Here is a 23,024-nt window from a genome sequence, read left to right on the forward strand (position 1 = left end):
GAATTATTTAAATTAGTTATTTTTTGAAATTTAAAGTTTGATCCTTATAAATGTGTTTATTTACATGTAAATCAGCATATTCAAAAGTATTGAGCTTTTTAGTAATCTGAATCCCATAGAAGGCATTGTATTACAATTTTTCATGCCTGTATCTTCTATTCTTACTTTAAGAATCAGTAATTGGGACAAAGAAGGAACCATTTTTGATGAACATGTGACCCTATTGGGGGAGAAGAAGGAGGAAGAGGAAAAGGAAAAAGGGATTTTAAAACTTAAAAAAACAACCAAAAAAGATAAAAATGAGTTGAAGGGTGGATATAAGATTAGGAAACAACAGGAAGGGGGAAAGCACAAGAAGAAAAGGGAGGTGGAAAGACAAAGGGGTGAACAGGGTAAGGAAAAGAATAAACAAGGGAGATAGGAAGGGGTGAGAAGTCTCAATGATGGGAAGCAAGATTTGAAGAAACAAAATTTATTTATAGACAATGGGTAAATTTAATTGAAAAGGGGATTCTGTAAGGTACATAAGATTGTGTTATTATAGGCATTTATAGAATAAAATGTTCAAGATATAAATATATAAATAAGTATTAATAGGTACGATTAAAAATTTTTATTGTGTGACTTTAGGATGTGCTAAACAGAATCCCAATGCAAGTTATGTGTGATATTAAGTATTATCAGGTTAGGGGAAAGAGTTAAAGGCGTCATACTCTAATTAGTGCACAGGAGAGGTTTTGTTTAAAGAGAAAAAATGAATGGATAGTTGAGAACAGACAAAGAATGTTAAGTATTATGACTTGAACTGAGATGAGTAGAATAAAATTAAGAGAGTTAAAAAAAGGAAGAAGCTATATAGAAAATGGAAAACGGTAATAAGATATGGAATGATTTGTAAAAGGAACATGATTTTTGAAGAGGTGTCTGTATGATGAGTTTTAACCCGGGATTAAGCAACTTTCAGAAAAGATGTTTATGTTTTTATGTTTTATGTCTTGTTTGTTTTTTTTTTTTATTGGAAGAGAATAATGAAAATGTATAAGACAGATGGATATAAAAAATGTATACAATCTAAAGTTAAAGAGATATAATTTGAATAAATAGAAGGAAAAGAAGTAATAAAGAGAAGTTTGGGATAAGATATGAAGATGAACAGATAAGGTAAATATATATATATCAAATTGTGCTTGTTTGGAAATGTGATAACTTGGAATAATTCTGTCTTTAAATAAGTTGTTGTATTGGCTTTTTAAGAAAAAAAAATTCCTATGTCATTATATTTTATGTTTTGTTTGTCTGTGTATTGTTTTGGAAAATCAATAAAATTTGTTCAAAAAAAAAAAAAGAATCAGTAAGTCTATTAGAGATTATCATTACAGTTATTCACTGTAGCTCCCCTGACTACCTTAGTTTGGGTTACAGATAAACTCACATATACACTGATTCTCTCTCTCCCCTCTTTAATTGCAGCACTAGATTGTTAGCTCTTTATTTCACTTCATGAAAACAAATTGGTTCTATGAAGAGGGAAATAGTTAACATTCACAGCCATTTCCTAATTGGTTCCAAACCCAGTTACTCACAAAAGGATAGCTTTGTTTTGATGCTAAGTAGGGCAGACAACATGACTAAGGTTTACTAAATGAAATTTACAGGCTGTTCACTCTGGAGTGAATGGATGCAATCCAGCTCTTTTTAAAAATCAATGTCAGCTTTATCATAGACTTCAATAGGAGATAGATTACATTCTGGATTTCCTGCCAAAATCTACTCTTCAAGTAAATCAAAATCAGGCAAATGAAGTATTCTACATTTGTTTCTCCAAGAAAATAAAATTTAAGAAATAAGAAAGACACCATCTGCTAAAATTATTTGTAGTCTTTAATACCGACAATAATATCCTCTAAGATTCCAAAAAAGTATCTATGTTTGGTTAGTGCATTTTATTAATGGGCTTCATAAGCAAGGAAGTAGTTGAAGTATGAAATTTAATTCAAAGCAAATTGCGTAGTCCCAAGTACTTGTGCGCTCAAGCATGATTATCAAAGTACTTGAGGAGACAAGTAATATTAGGTCTACATATTTTGTTCTTTTGTTCAATCATGTCTGATTCTCAGGGACTGCATGGGCATGTTCCTCTATTTTCTTGGCATTTTTTCCCCCCAGAAATGGTTTGCCAATGTCTCTCTCTAAGGTTGCCAGAAAGTGGTTTTCTCTGGTTAATATATAAAACACAAAACAGCAAGTATGTGAACATGAGTAATCAGAATCTTGTGTAAAGGAAACAAAACCACTGGTAGTTTTAAGTTTGGTAGTTGTAAAATGATCAAAATAAGAATATGGAAGCTTTGTCCAATTACATTTTTTAAAAAATCTTTATGAGTAGAGTGCTATTAATTTCAGTCCATTTTACTGGATACTGTGGAATGAATAGTCCTAAACTATATTCTCATCACTGTTATTCAGCAATGTTTTATTTTCAAGTTTAATTTCTATTGATTTAATAGCTTAGATTTTGTCAAGGGCAGTTCAATGTCTCAAATGTCCTGACTCTGGCATATCCTCCTGATTTGGATTAACAGTATGACAGTTCTTGCCGCCATCACATATCTTTCAGAGGATGCCTGAACTCTGTAATATTGCAACTGGCAAATAAAAAGTATACACAAAGCAAAATAATTTCAATAATGGCATCTGTTGGCCATGTAGATAAAGACATGTAAGATTTAGTTCTTCCTCTTTTCACTGAGACAATGAAAACCGTCTCATTAGAGTATCTATGAAGATTCTCAGACATCCAGGTCTTCTTCAAGAGGCAACTGGAGTTTCTGGTTTTTCTTTGAAGATGTTTCATTCTCATCCAAGAAGCTTCTTTAGTTTTGTTCAGTTCTCAGAGCTGAAGAAACTTTTATTTTATTTATTTATGTATTTATTTGTCAAGAAGTATTAGATAACAGGTATAAATATAAACATGGCTATGAATACATGAAATGGATAAGAATAAAAAAGAAACAATAGGACAGGGATGGTAGGCACATTGGTGTGCTTATGCATGGCCCCTACTGTCCTATTAGGAAAGGGGTGAGGTCAATAGTAGACAGTCTGAGGTTAAAGTTTTTGGGGTTTGGGGAAGAAACCAGAGTCAGGTAAAGTATTCCAGACCACTCTGTTGCTGAAGTTGTATTTCCTGAAATCAAGTTTGGTGAGGTTTACTTTGAGTTTGTATCTATTGTGTGCTCTTGTATTGTTGTGGTTGAAGCTGAAGTATTCATTGACAGGTAGGACATTGCAGTAGATAATTTTATGTACCATACTTAGATCAGACCAAAGGCAGAGTACTTCTAGGTTTTCTAGGTCTAAAATTTCAATTCTGGTGGCATAAGGTATTCTAGGGGACGAGCGGTCTGCCACCTCCAAGTGGTGTCCCCTGGATGCGCGAAGCCGTCAAACGCTGACCGTAACTGAGAGCAGACCCTCCGGCGACAGGCCCACGCGACAGCCGGCTGGAGTACTCAAATGCCGCATCAACATGATGGAAACGTCCACTACAAAACACACGTCCAATGCTACCGCGTTCGGGGAACCGCGGGCGCAGGAGACCATTGGCCTGCGCCAAAAATCAACGAAATGGTCCACGCGGAAAGCACGGCCGTGTGAAAAAGCAAGCGGGGAACAGAGGACTGCCAGGCGCTCAAGGTGGCCACCTGGGCGTGGATTCGCTGACTGGACGCTCGACCGAGATCGTCAGGGCCATGCGGGACAGGAAGCTGGACATCTGCTGCCTCCAGGAAACTTCGCTGGAAGGGCAACAAGGCTACGACTATAGACGGCTACAAGATCATATACACCAGCTGTAAGGAAAACCGCGGCGGTGTAGCTGTGGTTGTCAGTCCAAGCTGGCAAAGTTCCGTCGCAGAAGTTAAGCGCCTCACAGAGCGACTGATGATAATCGTCGTAGCGACCGAGAGAGCAGCGCCTACACATCTTGTCCGCCTACGCCCCTCAGACCGGATGTCACGAGGAGGAGAAGGATACCTTCTGGGAACTGCTCGACATCCAACTCAGGCAGATCCCACACGAAGCGACATCATCATCTCGGGCGACCTGAATGGTCATGTAGGGCGGGACAAAAGCGGACACCAGTGCCACGGTGGGCACGGCACAGGCGTCTGAATGAGAATGGCCAGAGGATCCTGGACTTTGCCGACTCCCATGATATGACCATCACGAATACCTGCTTCATTAGGCGAGAATCTCAACTCCTCACCTACCATAGCAGAAACGGGAGCCACCACACACAGATCGACTACATCATCGTACGACCGAAGAGCCGCTAAAAATTTGCTCAACGCCAAGGCGTACCCGTCGAATCGAGCAGTCAGCACAGGCCGCTGATGGCGAAGATCAGGATCAGCAAGCCCAAGACCAGGATTGACAAAGAAATGCAGACCAGCCACGAATCAAGTGGTGGAACCAGAAGAAGATGGCGGGACCCCTCATCAAACCGGAGCAGTTCCCGCAGATGGTCGACGGGCCACAGGAAGCGTGGTCCATGCTGAAGAGCACTGTTCACACTGCCGGCTGCCAACAGCTTGGTTGCACCAAGCCAGGACGGAGACGCATCGAACGAGATACATGGCTCTGGACACCGGAAGTACAAGATGCCGTACACCTGAAGAAACGGCTCTACAAGGCCTTTCTTCAGGACAAGACCAGCGAGAAGCTCTGCGAATACAAGGCGGCCAAAAGGCAGCCAAGAAAGCAGTAGCGACAGCCAGAAGCTCCCACTACGATGACATCTACGAGAAGCTGAACACGCGAGAAGGCGAGAATGAGATCTACCGCCTAGCCAAAAGCAGACACAGGAAGACCCTGGACATTGACCAGTTTCATGGGATCAACGACGAAAGGGAAATTTGATCGTCAACCCCAGAGACGCTGCGGAGAGGTGGCGGCAATACTTGAGAAGATCTCCACCGAGGAGTTCCCACACCCACGAACCCCGCGAGGTGACCCAGTTGAAGGCCCAGTCTCAGGCATTTATGCCAGCGAGGTCGCCGACGCCATCAAGGCCATGAAAAGCGGTAAGGCAACAGGACCAGGCGACATCCCTGCCGACTTCTGGAAAAAGGCACTACCGGGCTCGGCATTGTGGCTGTGCGAGCTGTTCAACAACATCGTCTCCACGGGAAAAGTGCCACACGACTGGTACCGCAGCACCACTGTTCCGATCTGGAAAGGAAAGGGCAGCCCAGCGGACTGCTCCAACTACAGACCGGTCAGGTTACTGTCACACACTATGAAGATCTTTGAACGCGTCCTTGATAAGCGCATTCGGGACACCGTCGACATCAGCGTCAACCAGGCTGGATTCATCAAGAACTGCGGCACCACCGACGCCATCTTCGGTGTGCGGATGCTGATGGAGGCTCACAGAGAGAAGAAAATCCCGCTCCACACCGCCTTCCTAGACTTGGAAAAGGCCTTCGACCGAGTCCCGCACGATCTCATCTGGTACGCACTGCGAGACCACGGCGTGCCTGAGCTGCTCGTACAATGGGTCCAACTCCTATACAGATGTCACAAAAGCCGTGTAAAAGCGGCAGCTGGGATATCAGAGGAGTTTAATATTACCGTCGGCGTACACCAGGGCTCTGCTCTCTCACCACTGCTGTTCATTCTGGTGATGGACACAATTACACATGACCTGTACACGCCCGCCCCATGGACGCTGCTCTACGCCGATGATGTGTTCCTGGCCAACCTGTGCAAGGCTGAACTAGAGCACCGAGTCCAACAGTGGCACGACCGCCTCGAGCAGTTCGGGCTCCGGCTGAACCTAAAGAAGTCCGAATACCTGACCACTGACAATGAAATGACAGGCTCCATCCACGTGAACGGGCAGGAGCTACCGCGCACCTCCACCTTCAAGTACCTGGGAACTACTCTTGGGGAAGAAGGCCTACTACAAACTGAGGTGGCAGCCAGGATCAATGCAGCGTGGGGCAAATGGAAGTCCGTCACGGGCGTCCTCTGTGACAAGAAGATGCCGATGCGCCTGAAGGCGAAAATCTATAACTCTGTGGTGCGCCCCGTGGCCATATACGGCGCAGAGTGCTGGCCGGCGACCAAAGAAGTCGAAAGCAGACTCCAGATAATGGAGATGCGAATGCTCCGATGGTCGGTAGGCCTCACCCTACTCGATCGCGTCAGGAACGAAGAAGTGCGCAGACGGTTCAACGTCGTGCCCATCCCCACGGTCATGAGGCAGTCCCGGCTACGATGGTTCGGCCACGTGAGCCGCGCCAAGGAAGAATCCATCATCAAATCTGTAATGAAGGTGACTGTCGGAGGAGCGAGACCACGTGGTAGACCTAAACAACGCTGGATGGACACGATCAAGGCCGATCTAGAGATCGCGAAGGCAGACCCGACACACGTGGCAGACAGAGAGGTGTGGAAGCAGTACTCAAGGACATTAGCGGACCTCGCCCGAGCGCGAGACAAACGCTGAAGAAAAAGAAGAAGAAGAAGAAGGTGGCATAAGGTATTCTGCTATGGATAGAAGAGTAGAGAACTCTTCTCGTGAAATATTTCTGGACTTTCTTGACTGTATTAATATTCAATATGGAATGCGGGTTCCAGACTGATGAGCTGTATTCAAGTATTGGTCTAGCAAATGTTTTGTGTGCTCTAGTTAGTTGTGCGATATTACCAGAGAAAAAGCTATGCAGGATTAGGTTAACAACTCTTAATGCCTTGTTGGCTATATAGTCACAGTGGGCTCTAGCAGTTAGATCATTAGAGATAAGTACTCCAAGGTCCTTGACATAGTTGAGGTCATCAACAGGGTCTTGATTATTCAGCTTGTATTTTATTTTCTGATTATTATTATTTTTTGCTAATATGTAAGTATGACAGACCATTTGTTTGTTGAGATTTGAAGTTGCCATTTGTTTGACATTTGGACACATAGATGAAGTCATTTTGAAGGGTAGCAGTATTGTCAGTGGTGTTGAGTAGCTTTACATCATCAGCAAAAAGAACGCAGTTGCTCTTAATATGATCCCGGAGGTCATTTATGTAGAGTATAAAGGTTCTAGCCTTGGGGGACACCACTGTTGACAGGTACAGGATTTGATAGGGTGCTCCCTATTTTGAAAATTTGTTGCCTATTTGACAGGAATTCTATCCAGTTATGCAGGTATCTGGAGATACCATAGGATTTTAGTTTTAGGAGTAGTTTGTCATGTACCACTGGCTTTACAGATGTCTATGTAAATAGCGTCAATTGCTTTGCCCTGATCAAGTTGTGTAGTCCATATGTTTTTGAAGTGTAGGAGTTGCAGATTACAGGATAGTTTTTTCTGAAACCAAATTGCTTGTTAAGAGAGTAGGTTGTTTGTTTTAAGTAGAGGATAATGGATTGGTTAATAATTGATTCCATGATTTTACAGGTGACGCAACATAAAGAGATTGGTCTGTAATTTTCAACTAGGCTGAGGTCTCCCTTTTTGAAGAGGGGGATGACTGTGGCTAGTGACCATAGTTTTGGCAAGGAGCTGGTCCTGAAAGATTTTTCAAAGATTATGCTTAGAGGTTCGGCTATGGCAGTGGATAGCCTTTTTAAGAAGTAGGCACATATTCTGTCCAATCCAATACACAGAGATGGTTTTAGATTGTGTAGTGCTTTTTCAACATTATCTTATGTAAAATTGATATGTATTAGATCATCGTAGTTGTCTGTGGTTCAACTAGGAAATATTGGGCATGATCCATTGCTGTTTACAAATACTGAGCCAAAGAATGTGTTAAATAGGTTGGATGAGAAGTGAAACCAGAAATTCCAGTTGCCTCTTGAAAAAGCACCTTTGAGACATCTCATTAGAGATAAACAAAATTAAATTTCACTTAAAAAGAAGAAAAATTAAAGTATAAATATTTTTAACTTTGGATATTAAAAAGCAAACATTAAAAGATGAAGATAATTAATTTTAAAGCTGTCAAATTTGAAATAAGACACTTGTACAAACATATATAAAAGCATGCAGTTGTCCATGCAGACTGTACATTGGCACTATTCTGCTACAAATAGCTAATTTTGCCACAATCAATCCACCTCATAACCAATGTCTTGTGACAAATAAGATCGTTAGAAGTTAATATTAATTAAATTGTAAAGTACATTTGTGATATCTTAATATACTTTCTGAGTTATATAAAAGATGAAGTTACATGTTTTTTCATAATTTGCAGAAAGAAATAAGAATGTTAAAGCTGAATAAGACATGAAAATGAATCTAGAACACATCATAAATTCTTGTTTAGATTTTTACTTATTTTAACTGAAGCAGTATGTGAAACTTCTCTTTCTGTATTTCAAATTTCCTGAATCTCTGCGCTTTTTGAAAATTCAAAATTTTAATCAGAGTGTGGAAAAATAGTATTCTTTATTTTGCTCCTCATGGGTTCTTTGGAGTTTCTATTCCCAGTGTTAAGAGGAAGTATTATTGCCCTAGAACAGGGATGTCAAACTCACGTTGTAATGGTAGCATCATGTAATGTATTGGGACTTTTTCCCCTTGGCTAAACCATGCGTGGGTGTGTCCAGCATGGTATGCATCCAGCCCATGGGCAGCAGTAGGACAGCCCTGCCATAGAAAATGGAGAAACAGGATAACAAAGAAGGAAACTGTAAGGTCTAGACCTGTCCTCTGGAGGTCCTTGGGACAGCCATTTCTCTCTCAGGCCTGGAAGGAAGCAATGGCAGCCATTTTCAATTCTTTCCCAGGAAAACTGCAGGGACTTGTCTAGACAGTAGCCAAGAGTAAAAAATGACTTAAATGCATGTGTGCACATGCACGCGCACACCCACCCACCCACCCACCCACAAACAAATACCCATGACCAAGAGACCTGTCTTATTCCAGTGTATAGGAACTGACAATTGATGCAGTCTGTATGAGGCAATATATGCTCTGCCTGAATTCTGTTAGCTAGTGAGGAAACTACTTTGCCTTATTAAAAAAAAAAAAAATACACTGCTTTTACCCCATTAGAGAATGCATAACCTTAAATGTTTAATGTCTATTTTAATAAAAAGTGTGAATAACCTAACATTACTGCTGTGGCTAATGTGCTATTGGAATTAATTGTATTTTTGGACAATCCATTTGTAGGCAACTGTTTTGATAGAGTCATTATAATATCACTTAAATAGTTTATTTTGAGTGTGGATTGCAACAGCACCCGAAATAGGCAGCTGTTATCTATCATGATGTGTTCAGCACATTTTGCAGCTGTTATTGCTTCAGCCATATTCACTTAAGAGTTTGTTCTACCTTTGTCTATAACAAGCTTAGTTGAGCCTTTACAAGCACATGGCAAATTCTGCTTGTTTCATATAATCTGATGGGATTACATTCTTTTTTACCTGTACTAGAAAATAATTGCTTGCCTATCATCAGCAATATTCTTGTATCTTATCCCATGTGGTTAAAACTGCTTTCTCTCCTCCAATTTGCTTGCTTGAGCTCCGCAATGTGTGTGTTCAGCCATCTCCCTTCTGAGTTGTTACAGAAGCAGAAAATTCCATAGTTTCCATTCTAATATAACAATAAACTATTATATAAATGTGTATTTTTAATTTCAGGGTACAGATATGTTCAACGTGTGATAATGTACATCAGTATGCACAACTTTGATGAAACTAATAATAAGTATATAAAATGTAGATGAACTATAGAATTCCTATCTCTCCTAGATATATAGCTTAAGAAAGAATACAACGACAAAAGCCAGCATATAAAATGGCAAAATTCAAGATGCAGCAAGGTAGGTAGGAGAAATCTATTACAAACTGCTTTTTAAATGAAAATTCTGTACATTAACATGGAACTTGTGGCATGAATAAGAATCTAAAAGAATATATTGAGGAAATCAGCATTTGAAAAGAATGTATTAGATATGATTTAATGAAAACAAATGTAGCATGTATTGAAAAAAGATGACATATGACAAAATATGTTGACTTTTTCTATTCCCTTCCTTCCTTCCTAAAATAATTTGTACTGTAGCAGTGTAGAAGTAAGACAGCCAACACTGGATCCATTCTTAAATATTAGTATCATGGAATAAGCACATATTTGTATTATGCTTTGTCATAGTAAACCAGATATTTCAACTGGATTTGGCATTTTGATTCACCTATCAAGTCCTTCCCAAAGATCTGGGATAGACAGATGTGGATGTTTGATGGTGTTAAAGGTATCATTGATATTATTATTGTGCATCATCTTTCACTAAGAAGGGAGATCATATGGTTTGTTAATTATATACGTTTTGGGGCTCTTTAATCATTATTTATATTCCCAGAACAAACAAAACACTGTATAACAAAATGGATCAAAGCTTTGAAGAAACAGCTACAATTCCACAAAGGGAAGAATTATGGACTAAATCTATCAAGTTAACATCGTTATGATATACAGGTAGTCCTCAATTTACAACCCTAATTGAGTCTGGCAATTATGATCATAAATTGTGATGATCAAAGTGGGCCACCGTATGATCGTATGTTTTTACAATTTTGGCAGCAGTCATTACATGAACTTCAGAAACAAGAAGTAAAAGCTGGTTTCTGGAAAAAAAATATCAAAAAGCATGGTCATGTGACTGCAGAACATTTAAAACTGCCATAAATGCAGACTGTTTAAAGAGTACCAAAAATGTGGTCATATGATTGGGTGAGCAAGCAATCAGAACTTTAGAACTGGTTCATAAGTAGCTTTGGGAGTACCCATTGTAACTTTGAAAGGCTTTTGAGTAGTTGTAAAGGACTTGCAAAAAATGTACAAAATAATTTAAACATTTCTTTCAACATGTAAAAAGAAAGAAAAGAAGTCAAGGAAATAATTGGTCCGCTAATGGGAAAAGATGACACGAAGGCTATGGAGTAGCAGGGAGAAAGTAGAACTTCTTAACAAACAGCCCAACCTATCAAAATCAGTACTGTAAAAGACAGATTAGGAATACAAGTCAAAATAGGCAAGGAAAGACAACACCTATTTACACTATATATGTTCGTATAAGCAAGACCAGATGGATTACATCCCAGAATTCTAATGGCAAACATAATCTCAGAATTACTGAAATATATCTTTCAAAGATCCTGGAACACTGGGGAACTACCAAAAAGTAGAAAAGAGCTAATATGGTGGTTCCCATTTTCAAAAGGGAAAAAAATGGATCCAAGACACTATAGACCAATCAGCCTGACATCAATACCTGGGAACATCTGAAAAATCTAATCAAGCAAGAGATCTGCAAACACCTATTGTGGAAATAAGCAAAGCTATTACTGGAAGCCAACATAGTTTTGTCAAAAACAAACCATGCCAGACAAACCTAATTCTTTGACAAAGAGACTAAGTTAGTGGACCTGTGAAATACTGTGCACATATTATAGTTGGGCTTCAACTAGGCATTTGACAAAGTAGACCATAACCTACTTCTTGGTAAGGTAGAAAAATGTAGGATAGATACTATCACCACCAGATAGATTCGCAACTGCATTCACCAACTGCATTCAATGTACAGTCCTCAGTGGAACTACATCTACATGCAGTGGGGTACCTTAAAAGTATATAAAACAAATATAGTATAATGTGGGCAATCATGGAACTGAAATCTGAAATAAAACCACAACTTTTCCTATTAGGTACAGATTAAAAGGGAAAAAATCAATGAATGAAATACAATCTTGCAGCAGTGATAACAAACTTTGCTCAACACTGGAAGAAAGGCACAGTCATGACAATATTTATCTGGGAACTAAACTTGGAGTATACCCAGCAATTGCAAAACCAACAGTATAATTATACAAAAAAGTTTAAATTTAAGCAAATTTAAACTGGTTCTCATATATATAGAATACATAATGCAGCATGGTAAATACAAAACATTGCCAATTAGCCATCTTTTCACTTTCTTTTTCAATTCTAATAATAAAATGTTAATTATATCTAATCAATTATATCTAATACATCACTTTACTGGAACAATGTAACATAATCAAAAGAAAAAATAAGAAAAAACTATTTATATGACCTACATTTTCACTTTCTCCTTGTTTCTCCTTCTTTAACACTGACTGACATATTTTGATAAAACATCTGTAATTAAAATTAGGAAGAATTTCAGTTACAGATAAAGGGCAACAGCAAGAAACAGAACCTTTAACCTTAGTTCCTTTTCAAAACAGATTGTATCCTGTATCATACTCCAATATATCTAGATTAACATTTCTGAGTTCAAACAAATTGTTTTTGTTTAAGATACAGAACTGGCTTTTAGACAAATGCCTCACATTTTAGGCATACATTTATCAATTTTCTTTTGCAAACAAAGATGTCCTGCCAACTGGTAAGACTGTATTTTAAATATATAGATCCAAATTCAGATACAGGAAACCATGGTTACAGGGGATGTCACCTACCCTAAAAAAAGGGTAGATACATTAGAAATTCTGCAGAGGTTGACAAAACATACAAGCAAAAAGTTACTTTTGTGAGGCTTGTGACAGCTTGCAGCTATGATTCACAATAATGTATCACACTAAAATCAATTTTCTTCTCACTTCCAGGGAAGAAGTAGTAGACTGAAGATGAATGAAAATGAGCTATGATCATGATGGAATGAAATAGACTAGCTCTTTGTAATTCCTCTCCAGACAAAGAGAGGTCTTGAGATACCCACAAGTATTCATACAGTTGTTTCTCACAAGGATACCAGCAGACAGCAGTCTCTAGTGGACCTAAACAGCTCTGGGAACTGAGGGGAAAATCAACTTGCTCAAATTTTGGTAAACTCCTTTGAAAGGATACTTGGTTAGCAGAGTTCCTTTTTTAGTCACTTTAAGGATTCCAGTGTCTCCTTCATATGAACTGGGAGGATAAGTCTAAAGAAAAAAACATATGGATAAATGGAAATGTATCTGAATGAACCATAGTTTGAATTTAATTCCAGCTTTTGTTCAGCTTTATAATAGCTCCTAACTCATCCACTTCACTTTGTAGCAAATGAAACCAATTTAAAGCACAATATCTCTATATTATTTGAGATGAATCTCACATTCTTACTCTTTGTATCTTTATGATTTCATAACACCCAATTCTTCATGGAAATCTGATATATGTATTTTTACTTTGTTTTATGGCATTTTCTTGAAACATTCTAAAAATAACATCATAACAACAGAATAGTCACGGATAGGTAAAATTTAGCAAAATTACAAAACCTCCACATGGTAAAACTGCATGGCTGAGGAAAATATTTGGCTTATTGGCTTGTTTTCAATTTGTATGTATATTTTTATAATTCCTTGTATAGCAAGAGATAAAATTGTAAAACAAAACAAAACAAAAATTCTTAAGAGCTATCTTGAGGAAGATCCAAACTGCTTAATAATATGCATTTTTTTCTCATCATTTCCCCAAATTTCTTACTTTGTTTAAAAATATTTGCAAGACACAACATATTTAATAAAGTTTAAAAACTTCTATTGTATTTAACAGGTCATTCCTGAAAATATTGCTTAAAGTAGATAATTCTGCTTGTTAATTAGATATTTATCTTTTAAACTAACCCAACTAAAGCTACAAATCAACTTTCTGATGTTCAAAAAAATTTAAGATTTCTGTAACTGATGAACCTTGGTTGAGCCAACTGCCAAAAGGTACAAACTTATTACATTTCTGATGCAAAACAATTACCCTCTAAACCTTGCAGTATCAAACTTTTCTCAAAGTTCCTGTGAACCTAAGCATTTTATGGACATTAAGTTCCAAAGATTTTGAATAAATGTATTCTAGTGGGCATATAAAAGTATAGCATAGGAATTCATTTGGTAAACAGGGATGTTTATAATGAGAAATAAGCAGGGATTTTATATATTTTAATGTTCTCCTTAAGAAGAATTAACAGCTATAAAATCATAGTTTGTAGTGCTTTCCTCTGAGAAGGGAATGAATATAAGATGATAGACAGACAGACAGACAGACAGACAGACAAACAGACAGATAATGATGATAGATAATGATAGATAGATAATGATAAATGATAGATGATGGATGGATAGATAGATAGATAGATAGATAGATAGATAGATAGATAGATAGATAGATAGATAGATAGATAGATAGAACAAGATTATGCTTCAAGCACTGTATGAACAATGAACGAATTCTGCATCTCTTCAGTATGACATTCAGTCATCAGATTATCTTTCTGGGGCTGCACAACCTTATGAAAATATTCTCTGGATTTAAAAAGTTTCAGAAGGGATTCTGTTTGTACTTTTGTTCAAACTTATGCATTTTGGAAACTTAAGCTCTAGTAGTTCATTCTTATTTCTTCTCTTTTTTCATGTTCATTAAAAACCCAAATCTTACTGGTTGAAAGTCTGTAGTAAGGGATACAATACGTTCCGTGTTTGGGATCTTTTATGGGGACATATGTCATAACCCAGGGGTCTCCAGCCCCCTCAATCCGTGGACCAGTACCAGGCTGTGGAATGCCAGAAACTGGGCCATGCTAAGAAATAAAGCCCCATCCACGGGGTGCAGGCAATATGTAAAACCACGCTCTCTTCTGGCTTGTGGAAAACCTCTCTCCACAGAACCGGTCCCTGGTGCCCAAAAGATTGGGGTCACTGTCCTAATCTACCAGTTGTCTAACATACTGGACTCTCTAGTACATTTGCACTTTATGATTTTGAGAGACAGTAAATTTACAAAAAGAAATGAAAATGAAATTACACAAGTGAAAAGCTGCTACTAGAAAGAGTATTTACTTATAGCAATCTAATAGACAATTATCTCAGGAAAGGCTTTATTTGCCATGACAGAACCATAGTTATATCAATCTATAACATAAAATGCATTTTGGATTAGAAAGACATCTTGATCTCTTCATGAGAAAGACAAATTAAATAATGTCTCAAAGCTATATACCTACTCTTTCAAGGAAAATAGGGGAAAATGAGCCTCCCCTTCATTTTTTAACTTTTTCAAAATCAATATTTTTATAAGTTGTAGCTTATCTCAGTTCTTAAAATCAGAGTCGATATTGTCATACAATTGAGCTCAAATATCCTACTTGTTTCAAGTATGTGGCTGTATCTCTGGAAACAACTTGCAATATATTTAGTTAGCTGTGTTTATATAGTATAGGAAGAGCAATAACATCCACACTTCTATTTGTGCCAAAAGTTTTCCTTTATTTTAAATGGAAGTGGGGTGTGTATGTAGTGCTTTAAATGGAAATAGAACCTATTTTTTTTAATCCTTTGGGGCTCCTTTATGATCATCTAGAAATAGCTTTGCAGCTGCCGAGTTGGAGCAAAATTATTTGTGGTAACATTTGATTTTGTTTCTAAATGGTTAAAGCATTGGGGGAAAGGAAGAAAGTGTTTAGTTTTTTCAGACTAGTTTATTAAATGAAGAATAGTTGTATACAGGTGGTCCTTGACTTACAACAGTTCATTTAGTAACTGTTCAAAGTTATGACCTTTGCAACATCCCAATGATCATGTGATCAAAATTCAGATGCTTGGCAACTGGTTCATATTTATGACCGTTGCCATGTCCCAAGGTCATGGGATCATTTTATATGACCTTCAGACAAACAATGTTGATAGGGAAGCCAGATTCACTTAACAACTGGGTTACTAACTTATCAACTGCAGTGATTCACTTAACAACTGTGGCAAGAAAAGTCATAACATGGGAAAAAGTCATTTAACTGAGGACTACTTGATTTACTTGATTTCACTTTAAAATTCAGGGATTTATTGTTCAGTACATCCATGTTTAAAACATTTTGGCTAATAGAATTTTGTAATAAGCCAAACCATACATCTTAAGAAAATAAGTACTTTCAGCTAGAATTGATTATCAAGGTATGAGTGGAACCACTAGTAGCAGCTTTTACACTGAAGACAATCTTCCAAGCTGAAGATTCACCTGGACTGTGATAACTCAATGGTTTTGCAGTTCTAAATTGAGTAAACCATTAAAATAGATTATAATCCTGAAATTATGTCTTCATCTTAATTAAAATGGTTGAAAACAGTTGATCATATTTCCTGGATATAAGACAGATTTCACAGAACAGGCATGCAGAACAGCATACAAAAAAATTCTCAAAACAACCCCTGGATTTGTAATCTGGAATATTCTGTAAATATTCCAGATTAGTCCAGTCAATGTCCAATGTACACAGGTATAATTCAATGCAAGAGAGTTTCCTATGCCCAAATATACCCATCCATGTTTTTTTTTTTCCATTGTCAGCATTGGATGCTACTTCAACACCTGCACATTAACAAGAGCTCCGTTTTTGCTGGCAGAGAGTTACAGGAGGCTGTTGCAGCTGAAAAAGGAGCTTACAAGCAGAGGAGGTATTCAGCAGGATCTGACCAGTTCTGAAGAACTAGGAGCAGAAATTTTGAGTTGTTTGGAGAACCAGCAAATATGACCTCTCACTGGCCCCGCTCCCATCTATTCTCTGCCTCCCGAGTCCCAGCTGATCGGCTGGGTCTTGTTGCCCTGCACAGCAGAACAGAGCTGGAAAGCAGATTAGTGGGGTGGGGAGGGAATGGGATTTTGCAGTAACCTTCCCCAGGAGAGGGGAGGGAATGGAGATTTTGCAGTATCCTTCTCCTGCCACGCCCACCAAGCCATACCCACCAAGCCACATCATGCCCACCAAGGTATGCCCACAGAACTGGTAGTATTTTTGTTTTAATCCCACCACTGCTCACAAAGGATGCAGGCAGCCCTCCCGAGTTCTATTTTCACTGGCAGAAGGTTGCAGGAAGCCATTTCATCCAAAAAATGAAGATTGGGAACCCATTTCACTAGCAGAGTGCTTGAGCCACCAAAGGCAATCAATATGAGTGATGTCGAGCTGGCCACGCACACCCTGCCCTCACTCTCTCGCTCACCCTGAGGTCAAAACACAATCCTGATGCGGCCCTCAATGAAATCAAGTTTGATATCCCTGTTGTAAAACATTCAGATTATTTGGGATGCCTATATATTTTAGAATGCTAATAATACTGTTGGTTATTGTTAAATAATTCTTAATATAGACATTTAGCCTTACATAAACCAAATACAAAATAAGCAGTGTTGAGTTGCTGGTGAGCATAATAATTAGCAAATAGAGATAAATCTAAATCTTACCAGCGATGTTGTATGTATGAGATGTAGATTTTTGTCCTCAGATGAGCCATGGGTTCTTCCTGTTACTTCTGTTTCTAAATTCTAAATGAAATGGAATCTGGCTTCCCAGGATGCACTTGTTTTGGGAATGAGGGTTTATGGGTAGATGACTCTCAAAGAGCCGGATCAGCTTCCAAACATTACAGATTGGTATTTGTCCCTGGCCATTAGATGGGGCCAGAGAACAACAACAGTATATATACAAATTATATCTGGGGGCATGACATCCAGAGCGACTGTATCAGTGAGATGGGTGGCCTAAAAATTTAATAAAAATAAATAAATAAATTCACAAGTGCTCTAATGAATAAACCCAAAATTAGATTATCATTTTGACTACTAGTAAGTTGCTAATACTAACTATAAATATTGGTGATCCCCATGATTTTGAACAGTCTTTCCTTCTATATTTTTTTAATGCTTTCAAAATACAGTGAATAATTTAGACATCCAGAGCTGCCCGACACACGTGGCAGACAGAGAGGTGTGGAAGCAGTACTCAAGGACATTAGCGGACCTCGCCCGAGCGCGAGACAAACGCTGAAGAAAAAGAAGAAGAAGAGCTTTGATGTATATGCATGGATTTTCAAGGAAAAGATGCTACCAGAACAAGGTAATATACAAATGATCTCTACTTTCCTGACTTTTTATAAATAGCATGATATAAACACCAAGTGATGCTATTAGGACTGGTCAGTGTAGGAAAACAAGGAACTATACACTATCTTTATATTTAAGCTGACAAAGCAAAGTATCTCAAATTATAACTTCAATCTTCATTTAGCTTTGCCCAAATATCCAATAGCACATTCAAAAGTTGTTTAACATTCTAGGATATGTTATGGTTACTTGCTTCTCTGGTTGCATTTCTAAAGAGCCTGGCATTAATATTAATTTAAACAAACCCAAGGAAAATCATTAACATCTGCTTGCAAGTAGTTAATGTCTTTCTGTAATTTTGTTGCACATATCACATCACACCCTAAAAATATTTGAATGCATATATGCAGTGATTAAGTTCTATAATTCTGCCTTGGTCTACTCATAAAACAATGTTTTTTGCTTCTTTTCTTAAACATGTATCTTGTGAAAAAGAAAAACAGCATATGTCAGATACTTAAATCAATGTTAAATTAATGAATTGCAAGAGTTATTTAGAAAAAAACAATAACCTTGTGGTTGACAAAGACACACAAAAAAGCATGTGCATATGCACGTTCTGTAAACTGATTTCTATATATCTTTTGTTACCAGTCTAAAACATTCCTCATTGAGTAATTTCCATATTTACCTTATAATAAAATAAATTCTCATTGCCTTTCTCCCTCCCACTCTGCCTATCTCATAGATTAGTAAAATCTGATTTGAAATCTGATTGATTTTATAACTGCTTTATGATGGTCATAATGTGATTCACCACAGTCATTAAGTGAATCTTATGGTTATTAAATGAACCATGTAGTTGTTAAGTGAATACAATATATCCAATGGCTGTTATTTACCATTTTCTTCCAGAAAATGGCAAAAAACATCACAAATAGAGATCATATGACCCCTGGACACTGTAACCTGTTGTAAATGAAAGTTGGTTGTCCAGCATCTGAAATGCCAATCGTATGACCATGGGAGCAGATGTAACTTCAAGGATGGGTCATAGGTAACTTTTTAAAAAATCCATTATAATTTTGGATAATTATTAAGTGACCGATCATTAAACGAGGACTACCTGTATGTCTTTGCATCGCTTTCTTCATCATGCTATGCTATCTTCCAATATACGTTGATCATGATTAAGCATTTGTAATTAAATTGGTGAGAAAGGGGACTGTGATGAGAACTGGCACTCCCCAAGGGACTTTCATAGACAGACAAATGGCCAATTGCAATGAATTATCACTGCACTTCAGAATACAGTTATTATAATAAATTATAAGGTCATCAATTAGGTTTTCTTCCGTTTCATATCACATTCAGTTGAAAGTGTTAGCAAAAAGCCCCCCAAAGCAATAGTATTTCCTACTATGGGACTCTAAACTAAAACCATATTCTTGAAAACAGATAAACCTGTATATGATAGATATAAGTGACTTAAGATTTTCTATTAAAATGTGTCACAAAAATGAGAAGTCATGAAAATGAGAGATGTGTTAAATTTAACATTACTAATTCCTAACAGGCAAATATCATATTCTGTGAAATTTTTACCAGGCGATGCCATCTGCTTGTTCTCATACTTATTTTTGAAAACCACGAAATATGAAATATGACTAAAATCTGTGTACTTGTCCCAAGCTTTCTGTTCACTTAAATAAGTGTCCTTTTAATTTTTTTTACAAATTAGTCATGCTTTTTATGCAAAATATAAAGTAAAACATAATCCTGCTTACGGTAGATGCATTGAAATTAATAGAACTTAAGTTAGCAATTATCAAATAAATATTAATCACATGTACAATAATCACTTAATCTTGCCTCCAAGAAATAGCAAGACAGATTTCACACATTTTGAAGATGTGAAGAAGTAGTGTGGGCTTACTGATTGCTTAAAACTGTTTTATTCATAGCTAGAAATGAGATGAGATTTGACTAATGAAACATCATTGTGCAAAAAGAAATTGGCAAAAAATTGAGAAATTGCTTAGTATTTCCTCTCTCATACTGACATACCTATGGCATCATACTTATTTATTAAAAGTAAGTCACACATCCCGCAACTCAGCTTTAACCTTCAACTACAACCCTACCTTAACCAATCCACCATCACCCAAGACTAGGCACGCACGCCCCTAACTACCTCAATTCCAACTACTGCTGGCCTTAAATGCAAGCTACTCAATGCAAGAAGCCTTGTAAATAAAATACCTGAATTTTTCCTCCTACTAAATATGGCTAAATTCAAGTAAATAAAATAAAATAAAATAAATAAATATGGCTAAATTCAACATTATATTTGTCTGTGAAACATGGCTCAACGCATCTCTCCCTGACTCCATTAACACAGTAAGAGACTATCATGTTTACCGATCAGATCGTGAAATTCGTAGAGGAGGTGGTGTTGCTATCTTCTATAAAAAGTCCTTACATCTAAAAAATATCCAAGTTACCCAGGAGCTTGCTCTTCCTGAGACCATTATCTGTGAACTATCCTTAAATATCACAATTCGATTCTTACTATGTTACAGAGCACCTGATTATGACATCGAACATGTAAACAAGCTAAATACACTACTAACATGGGCAGCATCCTGCCCATACCCTTTTATCTTTCTTGGTGATTTCAATCTGCCTCATATTGACTGGACCCTAAATGAATGTACAACTGAAACCATACACACAACCTTTTACAATGCTGTTATAAATCTGGGACTGGAACAACTAGTAACCAACAACACTAGACTAAACAACTGCCTCGATCTCATCTTCTGCAATAGTTTGAATTTAATTTACGGAATACAAACTAAAGAACCCTTTTCCAGCAGTGACCACAATATGATTGACTTTTGTCTCAACATACGTCCACACAAAAACCACCACAATGACGTAATCCCCAATTATAACTTCAAAAAAGCCAACTATGATCTTATAGACAACGATCTCTCATCCCTTGATTGGCAATCTCTATTCACTGGATGCAATACTGTTGAAGACCATTACAACATATTTTTACTTGAAGTCAAAAGAGTCATCAAACTATACGTACCAACAACAACTCCCCCCCAAAAAAACAAAAAAACAGATTGCCCATAACAATAAGGAAACTTCAATCCAAAAAGAGATCACTCTGGCGGAAAAACAAATCTGGTCACGTTGCCAATTTCAAAAGCCGATACAAAAATTTATGCCACCAGATAAAGACCGAATGCACCAATTATCACATTAAACAAGAGGAAAACCTTCTAAGCACCAATTCCACCAGTGCTTTTTACAATTTTGTAAACAACAAACTAAAAGATTCAAGGTCCATCCCACCCCTGATAGGACCTAATGGTAAAGACTGCAACGACGACACCATTAAAGCCAACATCTTTAACACATTTTTTGGCTCAGTATTTGTAAACAGCAATGGATCATGCCCAGTATTTCCTAGCCGAACCACGGATAACTACAATGATCTAATACATATCGATTTTACAGAAGACAATGTTGAAAAAGCACCTCGCAATCTAAAACCATCTCTATCTATTGGACCGGATGGAATATGTGCCTATTTCTTAAAAAAGCTATCCACTGCCATAGCCAAACCTCTAAGATAATCTTTGAAAAATCTTTCAGGACCAGTTCCTTGGCTAACCTATGGTCACTAGCCACAGTCATCCCCATCTTCAAAAAGGGAGACCCCAGTCTAGTTGAAAATTACAGACCAATCTCCTTATGCTGCGTCACCTGTAAAGTCATGGAATCAATTATTAACCAATCCATCATCCTCCACTTAGAGACAAACAACCTACTCTCCAATAAACAATTTGGTTTCAGAAAAAAACTATCCTGTAATCTGCAACTCTTACACTGCAAAAACATATGGACTACACAACTTGATCAGGGCAAAACAATAGATGCAATCTACATAGACTTCTGTAAAGCCTTTGATTCAGTGGTACATGACAAACTACTACTAAAAATAAAATCCTATGGTATCTCTGGACACCTGCATAACTGGATAGAAGCATTCCTGTCAAACAGACAACAAATGGTCAAAATTGGGAGCATCCTATCAAATTCTGTACCTGTCAATAGTGGTGTCCCCCAAGGCAGTGTTCTAGGACCAACTCTCTTCATACTCTACATAAATGACCTCTGTAATCATATTAAGAGCAACTGCGTTCTTTTCGCTGATGATGTAAAGCTGTTCAATACCACAGACAATACTGCTACCCTTCAAAAAGATCTTGACTGTGTATCAGAATGGTCAAACAAATGGCAACTTCAAATCTCAACAAATAAATGCTCTGTCTTACATATTGGCAAAAAAAATCCGAAAATAAAATACAAGCTGAATAGTCAAGATCTTGTTGATGATCCAAGCTCTGTAAAGGACCTTGGAATACTCACCTCTAATGATCTAAGTGCTAGAGCCCACTGCAACTACATAGCCAAAAAGGCATTAAGAGTTGTTAACCTAATCTTACGTAGCTTTTTCTCTGGTAATATCACACTACTAACTAGAGCATACAAAACATTTGCTAGACCAATACTCGAATACAGCTCATCAGTCTGGAACACACATTACGTATCTGATATTAGCACAATTGAGAAAGTCCAGAAATATTTCACAAGAAGAATTCTCCACTCCTCTACTCGTTGTAGAATACCTTATGCCACCAGACTTGAAATTCTAGAACTAGAAAACCTTGAATTACGCCGCCTTCGGTCTGATTTAAGCATGGTATATAAAATCATACATTGCCATGTCCTACCTGTCAATGAATACTTCAGCTTCAACCATAACAACACAAGAGCACACAACAGATACAAACTCAAGGTTAACCGCACCAAGCTTGATTGCAGGAAATACGACTTCAGCAACAGAGTGATCAATGTCTGGAATACTCTACCCGACTCTGTAGTTTCTTCCCCAAACCCCAAAAACTTTAACCTTAGACTGTCTACTATTGACCTCACCCCTTTCCTAAGAGGCCTCTAGGGGGCGTGCATAAGCGCACCAACGTGCCTACCGTCCCTATCCTATTGTTTATTTTATTTTTCTTTTATTTTTCTTATATGTACCCATCTCATGTATTC

General features: G+C 37.7%; 1 protein-coding gene across 2 annotated transcripts in view; it reads right to left on the reverse strand.

Annotated features, from left to right (window-relative positions):
* NEGR1 (neuronal growth regulator 1) overlaps positions 1-23,024 on the reverse strand; it is a 529,658-nt gene that overhangs the window by 353,235 nt on the left and 153,399 nt on the right. The window lies entirely within an intron of this gene.

The sequence above is a fragment of the Pseudonaja textilis genome, chromosome 3 (assembly GCF_049901715.1).
Source record: "Pseudonaja textilis isolate UNSWEBS1 chromosome 3, rPseTex1.2, whole genome shotgun sequence".
NCBI lineage: Eukaryota > Metazoa > Chordata > Lepidosauria > Squamata > Elapidae > Pseudonaja > Pseudonaja textilis.